The sequence below is a fragment of the Triturus cristatus genome, chromosome 4_1, assembly GCF_964204655.1.
Source record: "Triturus cristatus chromosome 4_1, aTriCri1.1, whole genome shotgun sequence".
In the NCBI taxonomy this organism is placed as follows: domain Eukaryota; kingdom Metazoa; phylum Chordata; class Amphibia; order Caudata; family Salamandridae; genus Triturus; species Triturus cristatus.
This window is the reverse complement of record NC_140585.1, coordinates 554,071,468-554,096,617: the sequence shown is the minus strand read 5'-3', so window position 1 is coordinate 554,096,617 and position 25,150 is coordinate 554,071,468. Positions and strand designations below refer to the sequence as shown.

The following is a 25,150-nucleotide window of genomic DNA, read 5'->3' as shown; positions in this document are numbered from 1 at the left end:
TTGTTTTATGCTTTTAATGGTTTGATATGATGAACTTGTGCTTTTATGATCTTTTCTTTTAATAGATCGAATAAAGATTTTAAACGAAACGAAGTAATGTTGTCACTGAAAATTCCAGTATCTAAATAAACTCTAGATAGAACAGCTACCTTTGGTAACGTTCTTTAAATTTGTACCATCAAAAAAGATCAGAAGGGATCTGCACAAATATCAGTCGCTTCTAGCACAAATTAATTCCCATGTTTAGGTCTGTGCTCATCAGTTTGCTGGTGATCCCACCCAAATTGTTTTTGTACTCTTATCCTTAAAGATTTTCTTAATTGGGTGATACATTTAAAATTAAATCTGAGTTCTTGACTTTTGAGCCGATATCAGTACACAGTTTAAAGCCATTTTTGGTAAACCTCAGATGGTAATCGGATGCTGATGAGCAATATGTTTTCGAAGCTACATGGGCCGACGAGGCAATGGTTTACCAGAGGGTTAGGGATGAACTAAAATACCCATTGGCCTTGGTGATTTATCGGCCTATGTTATCCACACATTTGAAAGACTTAAAACAACAAATCAAAGCCCTGCAAAAAAAACCTGCAAAGCAGAGAGACAACAATTATTCACATTGTCCTTGGGTTTCTAGTTTATTCGAAGCTACATAAAAATCTGCTATTCAAGAGGAACTAGTGCAGATAGAAAGAACAAGTAAATCTTTGACTATGGAGAATGAGATAGGAGAAGATACAGAGGTATCTGCCTTTATTTTGTAAACAATGGGCCATTTTGTTTAATCTTGTCCACTGCTTTCGGGAAATGGACCAGTTCATCCCTGACTAGCAGAAGAGAGACGAGCAGAGTCGTTACAGACCTGTCCATTATTGACAAGACTCACTAATTTTCAACAAGTTCTGTTGGGTTAGTGGAATCTAGAGCTTTGGGATGTTTTAAGTATCACAGTTTTCAGGAGGAAATACAGATTTGTCAACAAGGAAGAGAATCCTGAGGAGATTCAAAGCATTGACGGAACACCACTGTCATCTGTAGATATCAGAATTAAAACAAAACACTTGTTAAGGGCCACTAATAATAGCCACGTAGAACAGAAACATTTTGACATAAATGATGCTACATTATTTCTCATAGTCATCAGAGTGACCTAGATTTTACGAAAAGTTAAAGTAGTGCAACAATTCATCAGATTTGCAAACCAGCAATTCATACAAGATTTCCTCTATCATTCAACCCAACTTACTAAGAAAGGCTTAACTTTCTGCTGGAACGAGCTCCAAGAGCAGATTTGTTTTAGAAATTAAAGACTTCAGCACTCATTTTACGATACCCTGATGTCCATTTGTCCTTCGTAGTTGGACTTGTACTTGCACATGGAGCAGTATTTTCAAAATGGGGTTCCAAGACCCAATTGCTGCTTCTGGTGACATATTTCTCACATACCGTCTCTGAAGCAGAAAATAACTACACTATTGTGCAACTCTCAACCACAAAGAAAGCTTTTCACATTGGAGATACCACTTGGAACGAGCTCATCATTGGATTACTGCGTGGACAGAGCATACAAAATACTATACCTCCCCAGCGGCAGACAGCACAGGTAAGCATCGTGGGGTGTGGCAGGACATGGTGGGGGAAGCCGTATTTATTTATCCCTATTCCATCATCTGTCGACTCCCACCCCCCCCCCACCCCACTCCACCCTAATGAGTTTACCTGTGCCGTCTGCCGCTGTACCTCACCTCTATAAAGTGTAACAATATCCAACATGCTTGATGAGCAGTCTTTTTCTCACATTTTAACTGTATAGACACCGCAAGGCCGCGCAATAGGCCTGAAAATCCAGATTCATTTTCATGTCAGAACGAAGAAATTGAGACATCTACCACACCACCTTGTATTCTAGCTACGACAAACAATTGAGTAGAAAATCTCTAAAACTTTGTTAAGACTGTGAAAAGAAAACAAACAACTGATGCTCAGCAGTGGATATAAAAGGAACCAAATTAAAGATCTTGCAACAGAGACTTGTGAAACAAGAAGAAGCACTGTATCTAAAAGGGGACGAGATACAACTGAAAGTCCTGAAGTGGTGTTATGATTCTCCTGCAGCAGGTCATCCAGGACAAAATAGATGTGTGAACTGGTCAGTCAATACCTTTGGTGGCCTTGTTTAAAAATATCAGTACAAAAATTAATCAAGAAATATGCTTCCTATGCTCAAGCCAAAAGCTCTCATGCACAGACAGCTAGTTAGCTACAACTTCTTCCCATGCCAAATCAACCCGGTACAATGGACTTCACTGTTGTGTTGCCTCCAACCAATGAATATACAACATTACTCATAGTGCTAAATTAGTTTACAAAGATGGGGCATTGCATTCCACTTAAAAAGCTACAGCCCTCTTTAGACCTTGCTGGGATTGGTTTGCCTTAAATGGTCTACCTAAGATCATAGTTGCTGACAGAGATACACAGTTCATGGCTCTTTTTGGATAGAAATGATTAAAAGTATAGGGGCAAACCATTTAAAATCAACTAGCTACAACCCCCAGACTGCTGAACAAACAGAGAGGCTTGTATTGAGAGAATGTGCTGGCTGAATCTCCATAGAATACATCTTTGCATTTATTCCTGGTTAGAGCTCCTTTTATTGTTCCTATGGATTTCATACCCAAATGTGGCTAGCTCAGATACCAGTTTACAAAACTACTTCAAAGACTTTGTACTTTTTTACCATCCAGAGGTTAGCTCACCAATACTTGTTGCAAGCTAAAGCCCAACATAAATGCTTTACAGATTGCCATAGGAGCAAAACCCTGAATACAAAGTGGCTGTCTGCAAAATATTTGGCAATTCCTGGGTCACATCTTAAATTTACACCTCGTTTTGTGGTCTCATTTCCTTTAGCAGTGAAGGTGGCCACTTCAGATGTTCCTTTGTTTCTCACTTCTCACTGTCCCATTCACCCTGTGTTTTACTTTTCCTGGATTGAGATCACAGTCGCTAAAACAGGGATTACTCCACTTCCAGTCTTCCTAGATGGATCCCTTGAATATGAGGTAGAGGCCATTATCACTTCCCAAACACATCAACTTCACCTCCAGTATATGACAGCCTGAAAGGGGTATGATGTATCTGAAAGTTGTGGAATCCTGCAGACTTTGTTCATGCTCGCGAATTAGGAAAGACATTCTGTACAGAGTTGCCCACAAAATCAAGGCTCAGACTCTTTTTCCCTTTGGAAAAGTCTTCTGCAGAAGTGGTGAGAAGGCTCTGTCAGGACTTAGCTACATCAGAGACATGGGTTCAGGCGCAGGATGAGTCAAATCTGGAGAGCGGGGCAATGGAAACTCTGCATATCTGAATATGAGAGAGTTAACCTTAAGCAGGTTTTCTGGTTTGAGTCACTTTCTGGTTTCAAGACACTTCTGAGGCATGAGGTATATTACCAGTATTTAGGTACGGTAAAGTTTATTGTTTGGTTAAATAAAACCTTAACAATTGTACTATTTGTGACAACCGTAATTAAAAACTGAATTTGAAAATCATTCATCAGTTCAGTGTATCAGCAAAAAGATATAATACAAATTTAAAATCTACTGTTGACAATAGGAACTCTCTAAAAAAACAGTGAAAAAGGTGCTAGAAGAAATGCACTGCTGTTTTGTACAATACTGGCTGACATAAACCAGAAAAAAACAGGTGTCAAAGTAACTTCATTTCTGGCAAAAAGTTAATTGTAATTAAGGTTTGAAGTCTTTACGTCCGGGCTGGTCATGACCACTTGCTGGCTGCTTTAAGTGCCGACCTCAAACCTTCTGAGAGTGGACCTTCTCATTTCAGAATTTACTTCCCTGCCTGGTGGTGTATGCGGAGAAACGTAACCAGTTTGCAATTTATCTGAGGGTCCATTGGATCTAGCCCTTTGATAATAGCCGTGGGCAAGTTCGAGTTCCTCTGCCTAGAAATGCTTTTCTTAATAAAGTGACTGAATGTAGTTTATTGCAGATGCCTATCAGGTGGATACGATCTTATTTTGGGCATCAACACAGGCAACACATTTTTGAGTCAATGTTTTTCCAACTAGGGGCGTCTGCCAGTGAGGGATATTTTCCAAAGCGCAATGCCATTGGCTGTTTTTTTAAGTGGGCTGAAAATGTTAAGTCTAAGTAGGCTTCTGGTTTGAGGACTTTGTAGCTGTTAAGTACTGTCCAAGAGTGGGATCTCTGGCTAAAAGTGCTTTTGTCTAGTACAAGAGAATGACGTTTTGCATCTTTTTTAATTGTTGACTAAAATATTGAAAAAGACAGGTTCTTATTACAGAGATCTAAAGTGCAAGTTGATTTAAGTGCGTTGTGCAAAAAGCACGTATATGACGAATTAGACCCTTTCTCTAATTCTTGCCACAGAGACTCATTTAGTCTTGAGCCCATTGAATTTTGTTTTATGTGATACAAAACCTTTATTGGTTAATATAATCTGCCCACTGTCTCGTTCAGTAAGCCAAATTCCAGACGCAGTTGTGCTGGAGACGTCATTTGAGGAAACCGAAAGGCCGTTTTAAAGATGCTAGTCGTTAGATTGTTAAGAAGAGTTCCATCTTTTCCTTGCAGGGCTATGCTGGTGCATGTTAAAGTTGGAAGTGTTTTCGATGTTATTACCGCCAACAGTGGTTTAAATGAAGGGCCCTCCGATTTTGATGCCAGTCTCTTGCAGGCAAAAGATAGTGCACTAGCCTGTTGCGCCATATAATTTTTCTGCTCTCGATAATTTAGTTTACTGTTGATATAGAATCCCAAGTATTTGTAGCTTGACACATTCTCCAAGGGTTTACCCTCCAGATGTTGTACGGATGGGCTAGCTGGTTGCTAATAAGCATAGTTTTTGTTTTTGCTATATTAATTTCTAGCTTATTTGCTGTTAGGAATTCCACAAGACCGCTTATCAGCCTAGTGAGGCCAATCTTGGTCAAACTAAGTAAAACAATATGCAACGTATGCAAGGTGCGAAAGGGCTAAGGTACCCAAATGCGGGGTATGAGAGCTGATTCTATTGAGTTTTAACGATAAGTCTGATATAAATAAATTAAATAAATGAGGAGCCAGCACACAGCCCTGCTTCAAGCTCCCGTTCGTGTACCATTTTCTTGAGACTCTTGATGCGTCGCCAAGTTTCACACTAACCCATGTGTTAGTGTAAAATAGGAGTAATCCTTTTAAAATTCTTTCTGGAATGTTCCATGATTGTAATTTGGCCCACAATAACTTCCTATCCACACTGTCAAAATCGGCATTTAAGTCAATGAAGCCAAGATGTAAGCTCTGTTTATTTGTTTTGCATTTCTCTGCTAATAATGAGATAGAATATTTTTGATTGTGCCGATTCCTTTTTAAAGCTCGTCTGGTTTATGAGGTTCAGATTTAGGTCTTTAGACCAATCGACTAAATCTTCCAAAATCAAGGTGGCTGAGTATTTTGATTCTACGTCCAGCAATGCAATAAGTTTGTAGTTCGAGGGGTTCGATCTATCGCCCCCTTTGTAAATTGGTGTTAAAATAGAGTCTTGCAAACTATCAGGGATTCGATTAAACAGCTCAACTTTGGCAAATAGATTCTCGAGGTGGGGGCTCCAGAAAGCTGGATCGTATTTAAAAATGGCTTAGGGGATACCTTTGGGCCCTGGAGCACTGTCTCTTTTACTTTTGTTTATTATGCTTTTTATAGCGTCTGCTAAATAAATGAATTATTTGAACTGGGATCTTTTGGAAGATCCTGATTGTCGTCTGTAATGTTGATGCAGGTGGATTGGGTGCTAACCTCTTGAGTTTGGGAATGGCATTGGATGTCCTTCATGGTCTGCGTCTGTTCAGGAGTGTGATGCGGTGTTTTGAATTTCAGGCCTATGAATTGGCCCAGTCCTGTTCCTGTACATTTGATGATAGAATCTTCCTTGGCCGATTCAACTGGTTTATTGTGAGCCAGAATTTGTTAGTTACTCTGTCTCACATTGTGTATTAGTTTAACTCAAAAACTGTCTGCACTTGATCTTTTGTTCTCCCATAACGTGTTTTTATAAAGTTGTCTTTGTTGCCGCAATGTTTCCTGTAAGATGTCAGAGCTGTTGTTCCTGGTGGGCTACACAGGTTTGGGAGGAGGAGGATAATGAAACAAAATTTAGTCAGGTGACGAGATTTGGCCAGTGGAAAAAAGAGGTGTCCTTTTGGTACTGGGCCTTTTTGGAAATGGACAAAGAATTAGAGATCGAAATTGTGAAGCTTTGGGGTCAGGAATTTGGTGAAGAAGATGTAACTCAATTGTGGCGCATATCTTATGATTATTTACGAACTGTAGTTAAACCAGCATTACTTAAAAGAAATCATCTATTCACCACATATAGAGTATATTGGTCACCTGCAAAGTTAAGTAAGATTACTAGTAATGTATATAATTGCCCTAGATGTATGCTACCATTGGCAGATGATATTCACCTGTTTATGACATGTCCTAATATATCTTCTTATTGGAATTTAGTGTGTGATTTTATCAGGGAAACGATTGGGATACAGATTACAATCTGCCCTCGGTTAATTTTCTTTGGTTTATGTGTGGAGGAAAATGTGCAGATATCTTTGCGTAATGCGAAATTTTTGTTCTTTGTGATTCTTTTGGCCAGATGGGAGATATGTAGGTTATGGAAATCAGGAAATCCACCTTTGTTTAGTGATTGTCTCAGAAATATAATTTATATCAGTGAGTCTGATCTGGCATGTGACCCTATGAGTGAGTCGAGAATATGGGCACCGTTAATAAGATGGAGAAATAAAGAACTGTGAATCCTATGATTAAGCCAAAACCTGCTGACGGTAACATCCTCCTCTTAGTGGCGGTATCATCGGGTAGAGGAGAACTGAGGTGGACGCAGCAGAATGCTTGAGGGATATAACTCTTGATTGGCTCCTGGCTCACCAGTTGGTATCCCTATATAAGACCCTGAGCGATCAGAGTGAACCTTAACAAGAATGTTGGCGGTATGAGGATAAAAAAAAAGAAAGAAAAAAAGAAAGAAAAAAAAGAGCTGTTGTTCCTGTGCAATTTCTTAGCTGTTCTTTTTAGGTCCCTTTGTAATATGTGTACCTCACTTGGTATTCATTGTGTGGGTTAGAGCAAAGTGCCTCGTGTCTTGGATTTCTCCCAAAGGTTGGTAGACCTGCCAATGCTTTTACCCAGTTGGTGTTAGCTAGTACAGCCTCAGCAAGATGTTCTTTCATTAAGAAAAACTGCTGCTGAGATGTTGCATTAGACCAGTTTAGGCGTTTTGAGTTTATTGTGTACAAGTTGCCTTCCTGTGCTAATGAAGTTTGTAACTTTGGGAGAGACAGATTAAAAACAATATGTTGGATCGAGTGGTCGCTCAGTGTGGTGTACTCTATTTGAAAGTGAGCAAGGTGCGGTCTTAGTGGGAGCATAATGATTGTGTAGTCGAGTTTCGATTGAGACCGTGGGCTGTGGTACGTGTATTTAGGTGGATTATCTTCTTTGGTTCTTCCGTTAATCACACACATTCCCAAATATTGTAAGGCTGTTGCTAACTGCTGGCCGAAGATATCTCTGCGTGATGGCTTGTTCGAAATCTGTTGCTTTACATTCCAGAAGATATTGTGCGCTGTCAAGAACTCATCTTCATCGGGAGTGTGGAGTAGATTTGCGTTAAAATCTCCAGTCAGGATTATATTCCATGCTGGTTCTGAGCTATGAAAAACAGAAATGGTTTTAAGTAGGAGAGCGTTGTTGTGCCTTTTCTTTTGAACTGTTGGCTGTATATAGTAATTAATCAGTATCACTGTTGTGCTTGTTCCCAGATGGTAGTACGTGAGCGTGATAAGTTGAAAACTAGGATCTGGATATGCTAGCTGCCCGATGTGATTTTTAAAGCTAACACAACAAACACTGCCAGGCCACCCATTGCTTGGCCGTAATGGTTACATCTTTCTGCCACCACTGAGTAGTAAGTAAACCCGACTAAGGGGAGATCTCCCAATGCCCATGTCTCTTGCAAGGCTATTATGTCGCAGGAACCCCAATCATGAAGGGGAAGACCTTCTTCAAGAAGCTTTTTTGCGCCGGCTATATTCCAGGATAAAATGTGGATTGAATTTTCATGAGTGTTATTGATTTGGTCTGTTCTTTGTCATACAGTCTTCTTGTTGGCAAGCGTGTCTGGAAGCCAGTTCCATTGGTCAAGGCTTAAGTTAGATATTACTTGCCGGCCTGTGGTTGGTCTGTCCAGGATTGCATCTGGACTGCCACTTCCCTTTGCGTAATGTAATAGTGAATAAACTTGTTTGTTTGCCTGTGGTTTGTTAGAATCTAGTTGAGCTTCTTGAGGTTGGAGTTCTGCCAGTGGCGAGGGATATCGAAAGGTTGGTGGTGTAGTTATTTTACACACCAAGCTGCAATTAATCGGAGCTGTTTAGTATTAACTGAACAGCCTTGGTCGACTGCCATGTAGTTAATGTTTGTTCTTTGGCGTCTTTTTGTCCCGGAGAAAGGAACTGGACTGCCAGCCAGTTGGCTGTGCGTATCCAGGTTAAATCTGTGTTTTCCGCCATGAGTCTCAGTATGTTACCTCTGTTTAAGATGTGTTACCTCTGTTTAAGATGTCATGTCTGCCTTGGGAGTCATGTCCCGGGGTCCAGATTATCTGCTACTCAGTGCTGTCCGCCTTTGGGGTGTCTTTTAAGAGTTCCTTCGAAGTTCTAGTCCTAAGTATGGGATTTGTCAGGTTCGTGATTTGGAATCTTAATTGGCGTTGCGTTGGCGTGTCCTCTTTACCCACTTTCTGAAGAGTTACGTTTGTTATGGATGCCTCAAGAAGACCTAAACGGTTACTATCTTTTAATTCCTGCTGCTGGGAGCCCTGAGTGTGGTTGATGCTTCAATTTCTAGTGGTGTTTCTGCATTCTTAAGTAGTGTAGGACTTTCCATTTGTCCAGTTGAGGTTTTTTTTCACTTGCAGCAGTCATTGCCGGTTAGATGAGTGATGTAGGCATGTTTAAGCTGTGTCTCATTTCCATCCTTGCCTGTTTGCATCTTGATTTCTTGTGTATGCAGGCTTACTCTATTTGCCGGTTTGTGTGTCTCCTTTTCTGCTTGTGTGTTGATGCGGGCTGTGGCACTGAAGACACTAGTTTGTTTTTTTGTGAAGCATTGGGGCGTCTGTGTTTGTTCCTGCTGACCCTGTGTTTGTTCCTGCTGACCCCCTGTATAGGCTCATTTGGATGGCCAGTGGAGAGGTTGGTGGTGGAGAAGAAGTGCGCTTCTCTATGAGATTCGTATCGCGTAGCGTGGTAAAGATCGGATAAAGTTTGGTTCTACTACCTGTTGTGTGCCAGTATTTAAGAGACTATCAAGCATTGAGATGATGTCTACCAATGTATACCTAGTTGCTGTGGCTCTCCTTTTCATTCCAGTTCACACCTGCTGTTGCATCCATCAGATTAGTTAATTTTTACCCTTTTTGGATCCCTTGCATTCGTAGTTCCTTCCCACTTCCCTACTATTGTTTGTAAGGTTGCCTGCAGCATTTTTAGATATCCCTCTCGCATGTGTGCTTCCTCAGCTTCTGTCCAGTCTGGTTTGCAGTCACATCCTGGGAATTGTTCCTTGTAGCCTGGTCTGTAGACATCTCCTTATAGCAACACCCATCCCTGAAACTGGTAAGCTTAAGTCTTGGTTTGGCTACTGCTTTGTACCACCAAACTGTACTCCATAATTACTGTGGTTTCCCTCTTCAATACAGCTAGCACAGTGAATCCCCAAACTTCTACTAGTGAGGTCAGCCGGTGCTGATATTCAACTCCAGTCCAGTGTTACTCTCCCTCCCCTTGCCATTCCAGGACTGCTACCACAAGCAAGTCTAAAGCACAGTAGTTCAGGGATGGCAAATGCGCCCAATTGGCTTGCACACCAAGAATTTAAAAGCTTGACTTTGACTATTATGCAGTCAAGGTGAATTTCATAGGCTTTTCACTGACGATTTCCTGAGGGTGTTCTACAGCATGTAGGACATTGCAATTAAAGGATGGCCACGAAGCATTATAAACTCTCTTTCAGGGCTGGTGTAATTAATTCTAGGAAAAATAACAGAGCTCTGCCACATTCTAGAGTATGTGAAGTTGGATGTTGTGATTTGAAAGACTAATACTACAGAAACGTTTAGCAAGATTTGTAAATCATGCCTTCACAGTGTTATGGGGACAGAGACCTGAAGAATAAGGGAATGGTTCATGAAAATTGATGTCCTTAATGTTTGAAAATGGCTGTTTCTAGATCAGGGGCCATATCATGTTTAGGGTGCACTGTCCTGGTTTGTGATGCTGTGTGCCTTAAAATATGTGCACTGGTGCTATCTGTATTACAGAAGGGGCTGCATCTGTGGCGGTGCACTGTAGGTAATATGGCCACAGAAGTCTGATCACTTTAGAACAGTGCTTGATTTAAGCCAGTGTTTTCCAGTGCTCAGTACCGGCACTTAATTATCAGCACCAGCTCTAGTGACAGTCCACCATACGGTGGCACTGTCTGTCTAATTTTGAGATGAGCACAAACAGTGTTCAATAAGTCAATATACAATAAAAAAGAATGATACCTGCCACTCACACCATGATCATAGCTTTGGGTGGCCCGTAATAGTCTGATTTGTCTCACTTGTAGGAGTGTGATGGTTAGTAGTAGTGTTGGTACTGTTATTGGCGGTGCTGGCAGGGACAATTGGTGGTGCAGACTGCAGTGGCATTCAGAGAAAGACCCTAGCACTTACTTTTTTATTTTACAAATTAAGCACCACTTTAGAAATTACGGGCGTGTCAGAGATGGTCTTGTGCATGAAGAGATTGCAGTTGTCTGAACACATCTTCTTTAGGATTGACAATAGTGCCTAACCTATTGAATACAGATGCCGCGTCCTCAAGCATTAAGACAATACTGTTTATGGTCACACTTTTAATGCAACCCAGGCCGTATCCTGCACAACAGATGTAAAACAAAACATTACAATTAGTACCATCTCATGAAGGGCGCTTTTGAAGACAGTCACCTAGGGCTTGTTGTCAGATCGTTACAGCATTAGCTGCTACACCTGTGATAACAATAACATATCCAAGATATGGCAATTTATGATTACATTCTCCTGTTGCAACAACAAATTGATACTTTTAATAGGTGTTGTTTGGGTTGCGATGAGCACTGGCTTGGACATGTGTTTGTAAGAGACCTTACTCTGGCTCGAGGCCTGATGAGATGAATCAATACGGAAGAAGCATCCCAGAATTCGCCTTTATTAGATCATAAAGGCTGATCACTCTTTAGAAAAATAGTTTTGAAGGATTGCTATTTTATGGCTATTGTGTTCAGACATGAATGTCCTACCATCCCCATTTTCGTCTAATGGATAATAAAGACACTGCAGCACAGAACCGTAGTCCAGTAAATTGTTTCTTTCATTAATGTCCTATTTTATTATTTTTTCTCTACCAGGACACCCTGGCTCTAAATTGTATGGGGAGGTTGTATTTTCTAACCTGGATAAACAGATTTCCCGCTCTTTAAAAACAAATCACTAGATTTTGATGTGTGTGTATTTGGTGTTTTAAATACTCCACATATCTAGCTTGAGGGAAAACCAAATTCGTAGTTGAGAATTTAAAAAAAAGACTTAAAAAGCTTGATTGTACCAACAAATGCAATACATAAATGTAAAAGCACCATACAGAATGTGAATTTTGGTAATCTTTACATTTAGTTTTAATAAAAACTCTAAAGTCAATTGTATAGCTCTTGTGCTGAGCAGTCACCCTTTACTCACCAGGATTATGTATTTCTCACCAGCTCATTGATTACCTCATCTCTAGAACTGAACTGATTTTTAGGTGGGGCACACAATTGGCCCCGGATAAATAAGGTGGGTCTCACCTACAAGTGGCAACCATGGGCGCATGGGCGAACATCAGTGTGTGTGTGAATATATGTGTATAATATATATTCATACATAGCCATATTTAAATATTGAAAGTAAACATACATGTTTATGTATTGCATGAAACAATCTCTTGTTTGCAGTTATACTTGCATGGATTATTGTGTGTTGAAAGATGCAGTGTCATTCAGATATGTTGGCGTTCTTTTGGTCTATTGCTTTCAATTGTCCCTCCTTTGGGTGCTTGGTTCAGCCCAGGTAAATTCACTTAGTGATTGTTTTTGTTGGCCATTGCACACTTCCTACTCGCACAGCAAGCAATGGCTCCTTCTCCTGTCAGTTTTATTCCAGCGACGGATCACCTCCATACTATACTTGGAGGTCTTTATTTTAAGCATCGGTAGGTCATGATAGAATGCCTCCCAGGGGACAGTGCTCTGGATGCACCTTTACAATAGAAGTGTCACTGATCATGGCTTTGGGGCTTGTGAGGACTGCTACACCTGTGAGTGCTTTTAGGCCAAAGCAACTTGGGTGGAAAGGAAGCTTGCAATACGATGAAAGAGCAGGTCCCTTTTTTGATCACTCTGAGTCGATCGCCTCATTAACTCTGTATTCGCTTATCCTGGTAATGGTAGCAAATTTATATATTTGAATTGTGATCCTCCTCTGCATGTGGCTTGTTTCCAGTTCGAGGCATGCAAACCTGAAAACTAAATGTGACTGCAGATTCCTTAACGTGTGATAATGGGGGTTCTTGGCTGTTTCTTTCAACCTGTAAAGATGTTTAGCAGTGGAACCTTATTTAAATTTAGCACTTATGTAATCTATCAAGATGTGATGCAGGTCTTGGCGTTCCTCCGTTTTCTCCTCGAAAGATATACATAAAGGCAATTAATATGGTGCCACATTTTTTAGTAATTTGATCTGTTAGCCTACTAGTAGTGCTTCATATGCATGTGTGTCCTGTGTTTTCAAGAACGAGAAATGTCCTTGTCTTGAATTTTAGATCATGCATGGCAGTTTTCCACAGGGACTCTCTAGAGTGAGATGTGCCAGGCACCTGAGCGCAGCCTCATCTCTCCTGCCTTATGTGCCTTAGTATTCAAGGTCGTTAGTTTATTTCTCAGTAGTGATATTTACATTTTTGTTTTTCTCTTTCCTACATTTTTGATTGACAAGGTATTCACTTAATCAGCTGCTAGACAAAATAATTTGCAAAATGAAGTACTGTTCATTTAGGAAACTGAATATATACATTGATGAAAGAAGGGGAGGTATAGTGTATGTTATGCAAATAGTCTGCTTGCTACTTTTAATGTTCGTTTTTTGTAGCAATTTGAAATCATAACAGAACATAACATTAGGCAAATTATAGCTATTAAATAAAAATATTACTTATCAATCAGGGAAGTTCTGTTAGAACCAAAGATAACATTTCTAAAGTTGTCTTCATGGCAGATACACTTAAACACAGAAAACTGTGAGAAAGAGAATTTTTGATGTGGTGGTCTTCAACAAAGAATTCAGTTTCGTAATCGTATTGCAATATGTAAAGTTACTTCAGAAAGCTTGCCCAATATCGTAGGGACTTGGTGCACAGGGACCATCCCTTTACTGGGATTTTTATTAGTGTCCATTTGTTCCGCCTTTGAGTGCTTTCCTCCATCCCAGGGTACATTGCAGACTGACACTTTTTGTTGGCCATCTCTGGCCTCCTCGCTCGCACCCCCTCCCTCCCATCATTGTTGCCATCCTTCCTGTGCCACTGATTGTTTTCAAAGGGAATTTCCTTGCACTGCTTTTAGTTGGCCATCTCTGGCCATCTGTTTCTCCCACCCTCTCCCTGCCATCATTGTGCTGCTAACTGGAAAGCAATGCTCAAATCAACAGAAAAAGACACACAATGGAGTATTTGATGTTGTTAAGGTGGGGAGGGCCATATCTATTGCATACATAAAAAACATTGTCATTTGTTTCCTGTATTGCTACCTGACACCGGGTCCCCCAGACGTGCGCCACCTGGTCCCCGGACTCCACAACCAGTGGTTTTGGTGCACGTACCATATGGCTATTATGCCGGGACAGATGTGGTGAACTTTATAAACCTAAAGTGGTTGTGCGTTGAACATACTGAACAGCCAATTCACTGGTTCAGTATTATCCCAATATTTTTTGCATGTGTTTTCTCATGTTTTTTTCACGTTCTTACACATATTCATTGCAGTAGCTGAACTATTGACCCTGAAGAAGGCTGTGACTCTACTTTAGGTCCCTTGGCCGAAACATGTTGGTCTAGCACTGACACAGATGCCTCTAATGACGGCACCTGCGTTACCAGCTATTTTCTGTTTTTAATCCTGACACCGGGTAGCTGAATAAAGTTGCAGCATAGCTAACCCCGTAGCCAGTTTTAACCACTCACATTACAGCACTGCACTTTTTCTAAACACACCAGGCTCACATAGGGTTTTAGTACACTCGCCCCTTTTCAATAAAAACATCCCTGAGCTCCTCCCTCGCAGCGAGGGGGTTGTAGCCCGCGTGGAGACTAGGTCTGTCACACGAGGAAGCACCCCTATGATGAAGCATGACACCTCTGGTGTGTGAGGGGAACTGTCCGTAAAAAGGGAAATCCCCCCTTTGTGTGGAAGAGTACACCCAGTCAATTGCATGACCTCCCATTCACTACGGACCCGTGGCCTTATTTGTGAGATGTGACACCGGGCCGCAATCAAAGGAGCAGGGCCCAAGTATAAATGGAGAGGGGGCACATGGCCCATCTCGACTCCTCACCCCTCACTGCCCCCAAAGACCTCAGTACTGACTGACTAGCCAGAGATGGCACAGCAGTTAAAGTGGCCAGTAGGAATTGACCTCCACATCTGAAATTATTTTATGAATTATTCAATTAACAGAAGATACCCTTATGTGAAAAAAGCTTTTTGAATGTACTAGGACTCTGCTTACAAAGATTGCAACACCTGGGTTTCATAGCATTACAAAATACAATAATAGACTCACTGATATGTATTCCTCATCATATCTCACCCTCCTTCTAAATGACCCACCTACTAAGGCCCTGCACCAACGTCATTACATACTGTCAACTGTGTCGAATGTAATCTAACAGTCTTTAAGCCCTTCTTGCTTTATCACCTCGATTCTGTAACTAATGGTCCTCCCCCCTTTTCTTATAAATAGTTGCTGGTCCTTGACTTCCCCCTCCTTTGCCTACTAAGAGTCAGAACTATTGGCACAACCCACTCTTAGGCATTGACAGGTTTATTCCTCTTGCAGTATGTTGTCAACTGTCATTAACAATGACACATGCCTAAGCCTGTGTGATGATGTGATCTGAGAAACCAGAGACTTTGCTTAGCTCCTTGAAGGCGACTGTTTTAGGTTTGTCTAACACTTTTTCCAGTAAAACGTCTTTGACAGCAAGGCAATAGAGGGGAGCTTGCATGTCATCCGAGCAGGAAACATATTTTTTGGATCAGGAATTTAAAGAAAATGCTAGTTTTCCCTGGTACCTTCAACCAAAGACTTGCTGTCAATTAATGGTCATACACACCTTCACTTCAATGGACCTATGAAAGAAACAACGACATAGCCATTGTGTCATGGGCCCTAGTGGAAGAAAAGACCTTCTGCACCTGCTGCACTAAAGGTAACTAAGCTCCTGCCTTAAATGAATATCAGCCGCACAATATACAAGCATGTCAGGCTCTCTTCGTCCAAGAGCAAACACTCTGATATTACTGGGTTGGAGCTTCCTGCATTACCAGTGTTTATTAAAATAGTCATCCAAATTACTAAAGGGTGAGCGTAAACTTGCAATAACCTCTACTTGTCTTTCCTTGATCACAATTTCACACACCAGCGGAACATAGGTTCCTCATTTATTCCCACGCCTAAATCTCTGATGCTGTTCATCATATTTAAGGCAACAGTGCCACTCTCCCATGTGCCCACTCATACCTGAGGTCCCTGTATGTTGTCCTCCTTCCTCACTTGAGATATCCAAACCAGCACATGTCTGATATTGATTCCCCACATCCTGTAGCACTCCCTTTCACACACAATACCAATCTCTTTTTGGAAACAACATCCAAATCTCTTGCCTTCTAGGCAGAGAAATTCTTTTGTACTTACCACCACGTACCACCCAGCCACATGCTTCAAACATATCCAGCCATTCCACATTTATCATGGGTTTTACCACTTGTAGGTCAAGTCTTAAAGGGTGAACCTTGTGTTTTTGATGCACAACAATTACATACCACTTTAGATTCACTTGTAACAGACTCTAATTGATTGGTGTTGTTTTTCACTTTGTTAAATTTTACCTCACTGCTTTGTTCCTTTAAAATAACAGCAGCTACATCTGACATACCAGCATCCACACTGATCATTTCAAAAGGAGCAAAAGAACGTTCATAGATTTAGCTGTGTCAATTGTTTCTTCTAACAATGGGGTAGCTGTTTCCAAAGTTGCTCTTTAACCTTTTGGTTAGGGCACCAAATTATTAATTGATACCAAATAAAGGTAATCACTGTGTTTCCAAAACAACAACCAGCAGCCAATGCTCTTATATCTGATAACTTCGAGTCACTGGTTCCTTCACATGCTGATGGTGTAAAACTGAAAGCTGTCCATCACAATGTGAGGTTCTCCTGTGAAAAAAAATCTCTTCAGCCTGAATGCCCAACAGATTAAACAATGCTTTCTTCTTGTTTGAGTCAAATGGTTAGAATATAATTATCTGAAAAGTCTGACCCATTTTTCCAACTTTAATTTTTAACACTTTCCCTCTTCAAAGTGTGTGAAAAGAGTGAGGACGACGAATAAAGAAGATTTTTACCTCTTACCTACGTTGTACTTCATTACTTCACTGGCGACTGAGGTTTCATACTGTGTAGGTTGCAGTTTGGCCATCTCTTCCCTTTGCTGTACTACTCTTCACTGCTGTTTTTCAGATGGCTTTGTAGCATAAAGCCATCACCTATAGGATGAGTCTCCTGCCTGTCATTCTCAATCAGAATCTTATACTTCAGAGGAAGGAAGTATTCAACCGTATGGTGGTTAAAGGATCTTCAACCATGCAGTTGCCTGATGAAAGACTTAATTCATGAGGTGCCATGGACTCTGTAAAGCTTGCTTCCAATTGGCGCACCTCCTCTTAGGCAGATTAGGTAGCAGGTTTTGGTTCTACACACCTTCTTAGGCTGTATCATTGTTGCGCATACCCCACATTCCAGTTGTGCCAATCCATAGAAGACATGTCTCCTGCTTTCCACACTTCTTCTCGGATGAACTTTTTGTAGTTCACACCCTTTAAGCCCAGTCTCCACCTGACTTTGGGACACAAGCCCTGTTCATCACAGTCCCCGCAATGGGCAGTGGAGTATCCTACGGCGTCCTTACCTGCTGCCCAAGGCTATGACAGGCTATTCTCCTGTTCCCCAAACACCCTCTGGAACAAAGTTATTTATACACGCCCCACTCTACGTAGTGTAGTCATTTTCATGAAACCTACTTTCAGTGTGCGGAGAATCATGTGTATCACAGAAGGTGGACTATCATCACTTACCTTCCTCACAGGAAAAGTTATGTGTCGCAGTGACATGCATGCCAATTTACCCCTCAAGAGGCATGCAGTTTAAATGAACTAACTCTTGCCACACATTACACATTTATAGAGTCTGTTGTGGTGACTTATTTGCATGAAAATAGTTTCTGTCACGGTGACGGCACTCCATTAACGATTGAGTAAAATTGTATTGCTCATGTTTCATTCAGTGACACGCACATCCTAATCTTGACATTCTCTCCAGCATCATAAAAGACTTATCTTTCTCTCCCTCTGCAATTATATTTTTATTTATTTAATTTTATTTATTGATTTGAAAGGTTTTATATAGCGCTGACTAGACCCGGGGGTATCAGAGCGCTTTACATGTGCAAAAACAAGATCACAGGACAAAGAAAGGAATGTTCAATAGCAGATCACAAGCAAGTAAAATCAAACTGAAATGCGCCGAGGGTAATATACATGAAAAGGTACTCCACGGATGTTTATAAACATAGAAACAGCAATAACATAAATTAACATAGGGAGTGAGAGAAGGAGAAAAAAAGGGTTCCACACTGGTCTGCGGGTGAGGTATAATTAGATAATTAGATAAGAGTAGGCGTGGGGCATCAAGTAGGGGAAGAGGTGGGGAAGGGTAGACTGGGAGGGATTTCAGGTGGGGGAAGATAAGGGATGTGGATGGAGGAGAGGGTGTAGAAGGGGGGAGTGCAGAAGGCGAGAGAAAGAAGAGGAGAGGAGAGGGGAGAGGTGGGACAGAGGGGTGAGGTAGTGGAGGATAAGTACAAGGGAGGTAGAGTGTGGGGTCAGATGCCAGATTAAGGACCCCAGTATTTGCTGAGAAGGTGCAGTTTGAGTTCTTTTTTAAAGCCGATGTAGGAGAGGTTACAACGCAATTCCATGGGGAGGGCATTCCAGATGTTCGGCGCATTTCCTGAGAAGTAGCAAGATTGAGTGGTTTTTTAATAAGGGGGGGATGCGAAGGAAGGTGTTTGTGCTCCTCATCGGTCTGGAGCCACCCACTTTTTTGAGTTTATTTGTGAGGTACAGGGGGGCATTCTGGTGTAGAGCTTTATGAGTAATGCATGCTGTCTTGTAGGAGGATCTTCGTTCCACTGGAAGCCAGTTAAGGGCCTTCAGGGCTGGGGAGATGTTAATTTTTTATATAATTTATATATTATGTTAACTTTTACAGGATAGGTTCATATAGGACAACCTCATTTTATTTTGTTGCCCTTAAGTGTACTTATATAATGCATTCTTCCTAGCTATTGTATCAGTTATTGCATTTTACAGTGTGAACTATTCTGTTGTATATATTGCAAGTGTACTTGTATCCCTTCATCCACATCTCCCATTCCTGAATGAAATGGGAGAACTGAATTTGCTGCGAAAGGAATGAGTAAAAATATTTTAATCTTATTTATTAGCCACAGGAGGAGAGAAATTAAGCTAGAAAAAGGCACATCCTACTACACAATGTAGGATTACACGGCAGGACATTTTTTGAAACTCTACCAGAAGCAAACATTGGGGAAGATATAGATGAGTACAAATCAGCATTCCTAATAAATAGCAAATAAGTTTGGGAACAAAATCAATATCATACTTGATTGTCATGAATTCTCCAGCATTCTCCAGAGTTCAAGGGAAGCAAAAATGTCATATTAATCATATTGCAGCAACTTAAGCGACCAATTAATGTGATGCACCAATAAAGAATGCATTTAAGAAAAAATATTACCAAAAACGCTGATATACAAGAAGCTATAGAGATTGCGAAATCCATATAACATACTGCCATAGGTATAAAAGAAATTTTTACCCACAGCTGAAACAAAGGAAGAGAAGCTAGAAGTATACAAAGTAAAAACACACCTATACCCCATTCAAAACATGTACTTGAATCTAATAAGCTTAAATGTTATTGATGTGGTAGTAGCAATAAAAAAATTAATTGTCAAGCCAGAAGTGCCACTTGCAGGCAATGTAATAATGAAGGCCATTTCAACAGCGTTTGCAGAGAAAAGGAAAGTAAATATGCAGAGTATGATTCTCAAGAAATTAAAAAATATTATTTCAAGTAAACAGTAAAGATGTGGACACTCACATCAAGTATCCAGAATTTAAGGTATTCCTAGCTGGTGATCCTATTACTATGTTTGCTGACTAATGGTCACCTTATACCCTAGTCAATAACAGGGATTACAATCAATTCTCATTTAAAGAGGATTCGATCCTTCTGACTCTTGACATTTGACCTAGTGGTTATAACAGAGACCCTTTTTCCCTAAAGGGCATGATCAAAGCACGCATTTTATTCAAAGACTGTTCAACTGTTGGTAAGTTGTACATTGTTGGCGAAGGTCTCCAACCTTCTTGGTTGGCAACACCAAAAGAAGTTAGGCATGACATTAGACACCAATAATCCAGTACAAGTCTTGGCTGTTAATAGATCTGTTACAGAAGATACAGAATGGATTTCCTGAAGTAGTTTGCGAACAATTGGGCTTATCACATGACTATCAACACAGGATAAAATTGAAATCTGATGTCAAACCCATTATTCACAAAACTCTTCCCATACCTTTAGAGGAGGAACTCAATTAGTTAACTGAGCTTTGTATCATACAATGCATAGATTGCTCTGAATGGGTTGCTCCCATAGTTATAGCCAAGAAGGCCCATGGAGAAGGCATGAGATTATATGTTGATTTACGTGACCTTAACAACATCTGGATTGAAAGACACCTATTACCTTGCAAAAAAATAAAATGTTGAGTACAATGGCTAAAGCAACATGTTTTAGTGTAATAGATTTGTCCATGGCATACCACCAGGTTAAACTACACCCTGAATCTACGCTGTTAATTGCTTTTTTTACACCTATGGAAACATTCATGTTCTGTAGAATGCCATTTGACCTGGCATCTGCTGCGGCAGTTTTCTCAAAAATCATGCAGCAAATGTTTAAAAAAAAATCAAAATCTTATTGCTTCTAAAATGATATTCTATATTAGTGTTAATGGGTACACCATTATTTTGTGGGAAGTGTTGACAAAATTGAGAGAAGCAGTCCTCACTTTAAAACAAGAAAAGTGCTACATTGCAACTAGAACTGTTGACTATTTTGTACATACCATTTCTAGACATGATTTCATGCTGAAAATAAGTCTATTAGATGCTGTCAACAAAACCCCGGAGCCAAGTAAAAAAGAATAATTAAAGTCATTTTCAGAACTTGTGAAATAAATATCCAAAACACATCAAAAACATTGTAGGTATAGCAGGTTGTACTAGGGGTCAGTACAAGTCGGGTGAAGAGCACCAAGTTTCCTTTGAGCAATTAAAGGAAGCTACTCTCACAGCTCCATCACAGTGTAACTTTTGAACCTAACAGGAAAACCATCTTATCCATGTATGCCAGCAATAAAGGATTAGGTGCCACATTATCTCAATTTGTTAGTTGATATAAAAAATGTATCATAGTTGCGTCACACACCCTGAACTGACCTGAACACAATTATTATGTGGTAGCAAAAGAAGTGCTAGCATGTTTCTGGGTAGTAAAACATTTTAAGTGTTTCTTATGGGGATTGCAGTTCACTACAAAAGCACTACAATTAGCACTCCTTGCATAGCAAAGTAGGTGCTAAGCCTGAAAGAGTTTTGTTACAATATTGAATACGTACCAGTAACCAAAGCTTAGCAGACGATTTCTTATCTAGAGCACCATAGAAAAAGATGAGGAATATGATACACCAGAATATCCTATTGTTGCCGTCTCTAAGACTGCCTTTTCTAGTGATGAGTGGAATGAATGTATAACAAAAGATAGAGTTATGAACCAGATAAAAACGTATATCTTACAGGGTTGGTCTATAAAGTGTAAGGACTTAGAAGAAAATCTGAAGGGATATTGAGAGGTCAGGCACAAGATCAACCTTACAGGAAACCTGATTTTAAGAAATTTGCAAAATTACACCTTCCCTAGAATTGAGACAGAAAATTATAGACCTGGCCGATGAAGGACATTTGGGAAGGAGCTTCACAAAGTCTACAATCAGATATATTGTTTCCTCAATATGGATTCTATGGCAGAGGAAAGGTTTTTACAACTCTACCGTCTGTGCAAACAGCAATAAATCTAAAATTAATCACAGCATGCCTGAAGCTAGCATTAAACATCATTGGTCCCATTAACCACAAGGATGTGTTAAAACAAGTCATGTTTGTCCTAATAGATTATCATTCAGTCTGGATTGTTAACAAAATCACAACTGATTCACCAATTTCTTTAAAGAAACATTTTCTACAGAAGTCATTCTATCAATGTTAGCCACTGAAAATGGAATGCATTTCACTTACTCTACCAGAAGGGACTTCCTTTCACAATTATCTATTGTACATTTGAAAACAGCATTATATTGTGTCCGTGCCAATAGTCTTGTTGAAAGAGCTAGCAAGATGATAAAATAATGTATACAGTTATACCTAATTGGCATATTTAATTCACTTCTAAGTCCCTAGTAAAGTGGTACTACATGTACGTAGGGCCTGTTAAATAAATGCTACTAGTGGGCCTGAGCACTGATTGTGCCACCCACTTAAGTAGTCCCTTAAACATGCCTGAGGCCTGCCATTGTAGAACATTTGTGTGCAGCTTTAAACTGCCAATTCAACCTGGCAAAAGAACCTTGCCAGGCTCAATCCTTCCTTTTTAATACATACATGCCACCACTAGGGTAGGCCTTGGACAGAGCAGAGGGCAGGGTGCTATGTATTCAAAACACAGGACACGTACGTTTAAGCTTTACATGTCCTGGAAGTGAAAAAAAACACTAAAATTAGTTTTTCACTACTTCGATGCCTATCTCTCCTACAGGATAACTTTTGAGTTGCCTTGTTACATTTTATAAGTGTAATTTCGAAATGGGAAGAGATAACTAGTTCATGTTTGGTGAAAACCCCTATTTAGTGGTGAAGTCTGTTTTTTTTATCACAATTTTAAAACCGCCACTCTTAAAAAGTTGGCAACACAAAAAGATGCTGAACATTGTCAAACGTTCACCCCTACTCATAGATCTGGGTGAAAATCCACCATTTTGTTGCTCACCATGCCACCCCAGTTTGGACCCAGCTAGATGCAAATCAGTCTTGACCCTGCTCCCCATGGGAACAATCCAGTCCGAACTGCCAAGCCAGGTGCTACCTGTACTGGAAACAAGCATCCTGGGACCGGTTCCAGGTAGCACACCTCATCAGCCAGGCTAGCTTGAATCCAGTGGCAAAGTGAGCAGGGGACCCACATCTGGGCATACCCTTCCCACTTAAGGCAACTATAGCAACACAAAAAGATGTGGAGGGAATGCTTAACATTGTCCAAATTCACCCCAGTCACAGATCTGGGTTACATCCTTATGTTTTGCTCACTGGGCCACCCAGTTTGAACCCAGCCATATGCAAATCAGTCTTGAGCCTGCTGCCCATAGGAACAGTCCAGCCCTTACAGCCAAGCCAGGTTCTCCCTGGACCAGAAGCTAGCATCATAGGGCCAGTTTCAGGGTATCACCCCTCATCAGTCAGTCTAGCTTTAATCTAGTGGCACAGTGAGCATGGGATCCACGTCCCATGGGACCCACGTCTGGGCATACAGTTCCCACTGAGGGCAACAATAGCAACACAAAAAGATCATGGCCAGAATGCTGAACATTGTCGAACATTCTCCTCCAGTCACAAATTTAGATCAAATCCATTGTTTTTTTGCTCACTTTGCCACCCCAGTTTGGACCCAGCCATGTGTAAATCAGTCTTGACCCTGCTCCCATTGGGAACTGTCCAGCCTGAACTGCCAAGCCATTCCTCCCTGGACTGGAAACAAGCAGTGTGGGACCCTTTCTGGGGCATCACCTTCCATCAGCCAGGCTAGCTTTCATCCAGTGGCACAGTGAGCACGGAACTCACATCTGGGCATACCCTTCCCACTTAAGGCAACCATAGAAATGCCAAAAGATTATTGACGGAATGCTGGATATTGTCCAAAATTGACCCCAGTCAAAGATCTGGGTTAAATCCATAATTTTTGTGCTCACCATGCCAGCACAGTTTGGGCCCAGTGTCAGATATCAATAATGCAGTGCTTACCTGATAGACCGCACTGTTTGGTTCGCAGGAACGATGTGGACCAAACTCCGCATACCCTATGTTACTGCCTGTGTATAGTTATTCCCAATAGATGGCTTGGTAAGGGCCAAGAAGGCGGGACGGTTGGTTGGACGTTGGCATTGCTGTCCTTCACATAATTGTCATTCTGAGATGAAAGAAAATATACCATGTGTCAATTTACCTGGGTCTTACAATGGTCACGGAAAAACCTGTCTCTGTAAGTAGCTACCCCCTACCTGCGATCAATTAAGGAACTTGTGATGTCCTTCTTGTGTCGAGTGAGGTGTTGTTGTTATACAGCTGTCAATGTCCGTACTTCCAGATTCGCCTCTGGAGGTTTGAGTGCAAGGCACGCTCTGATATGGACCTAGTAACCAACCATAAATATTATTATACACTCAGTATCTTTGCCCTCCATCATGTGCATTGTATGTACTTGGTTCATAACATAAGCAGTCTATAAATTTGCCAGAACAGTTGACTGTGTTCTCATAATGTTTGTAAACACTCTGCAAACAAGTGATTACCATATGCATATGGAACCAATAATTCTTGGACCACGTCCCAACCCTATTAGGGTTGGGACGTGCAGATGCAGCATACTAACTAGTATAAAAGCTATTAGTAGATTGTTCGTGAACCATGCCCCAACCCTCTAAGTGGCACAGATGAGGTGCATTATACTAGTTCGTACAATAGCTATGAATACATTGCTAAAAATTGCCAAAGTTGCACTGCAGAGTTTTGCTTGTTTTGGGCACCTTACTTTTCTTCTTCTTTTATTGCTCTTTTCCGATGCTCTCTGAGGACTGGGCAGAGTACTTACAGTTTCCTCTTTGTTTCTTTAGTGATCAAGCAGTGATCAAACAGAAATGTCGTTGGTGAGTGTCCGAAGTTGAAGTCCCGACATTGCGCTGCTCTCTGAATGATTGCACGTGAGTGTGTAGCAACAAGGGCCTTTTAAACTCTTCATACGAATGAGCTCCAGCTAGTGCTGTTACATGATGGATTTCATCAATGGAAACAAAGTTCGGGAGGCATAGGCATGACTTAAATGGCTGAACCAGGCCTTGGATGGCCGCCAGGATTTGCCACACTGAGTTCTTGGCAGATCCCGCAGTACGGGTGCAGACCAAGGAACAGTTAAAATTAGCACGTAGTGCTAGAAGGCTGAGGAGATCTCGAGGCAGATTAAATGCCATGGGGCCGATTCACAGAACTAATCTGAGATAAAATCCGAAACTTACTACTTTTGGTATTCACAGGAGGCATTTAGTAGTAGTAAAGTTAGGACTATGTTGAGATCCTGGGTATAAGTCTAATAATAAAAATATGTTTTGTATGGTGCACTTATTAAGCCTGCGTATAAGGAACCTATTATCCTTCCATCATGTGAACCCAGTTAACAT

At 40.8% G+C, this 25,150-nt stretch overlaps 1 long non-coding RNA gene across 1 annotated transcript in view; it reads left to right on the top strand.

The window, feature by feature from the left end:
• The window catches only part of LOC146855217 (uncharacterized), a 52,852-nt gene extending 28,173 nt beyond the window's left edge, over nt 1–24,679 (top strand). Inside the window, exon 3 of the long non-coding RNA XR_014980806.1 lies at nt 24,590–24,679. This is a non-coding gene — a long non-coding RNA (uncharacterized LOC146855217). The remainder of the gene's footprint in view (nt 1–24,589) is intronic.
• The last annotated feature ends 471 nt before the right edge of the window (nt 24,680–25,150 follow it).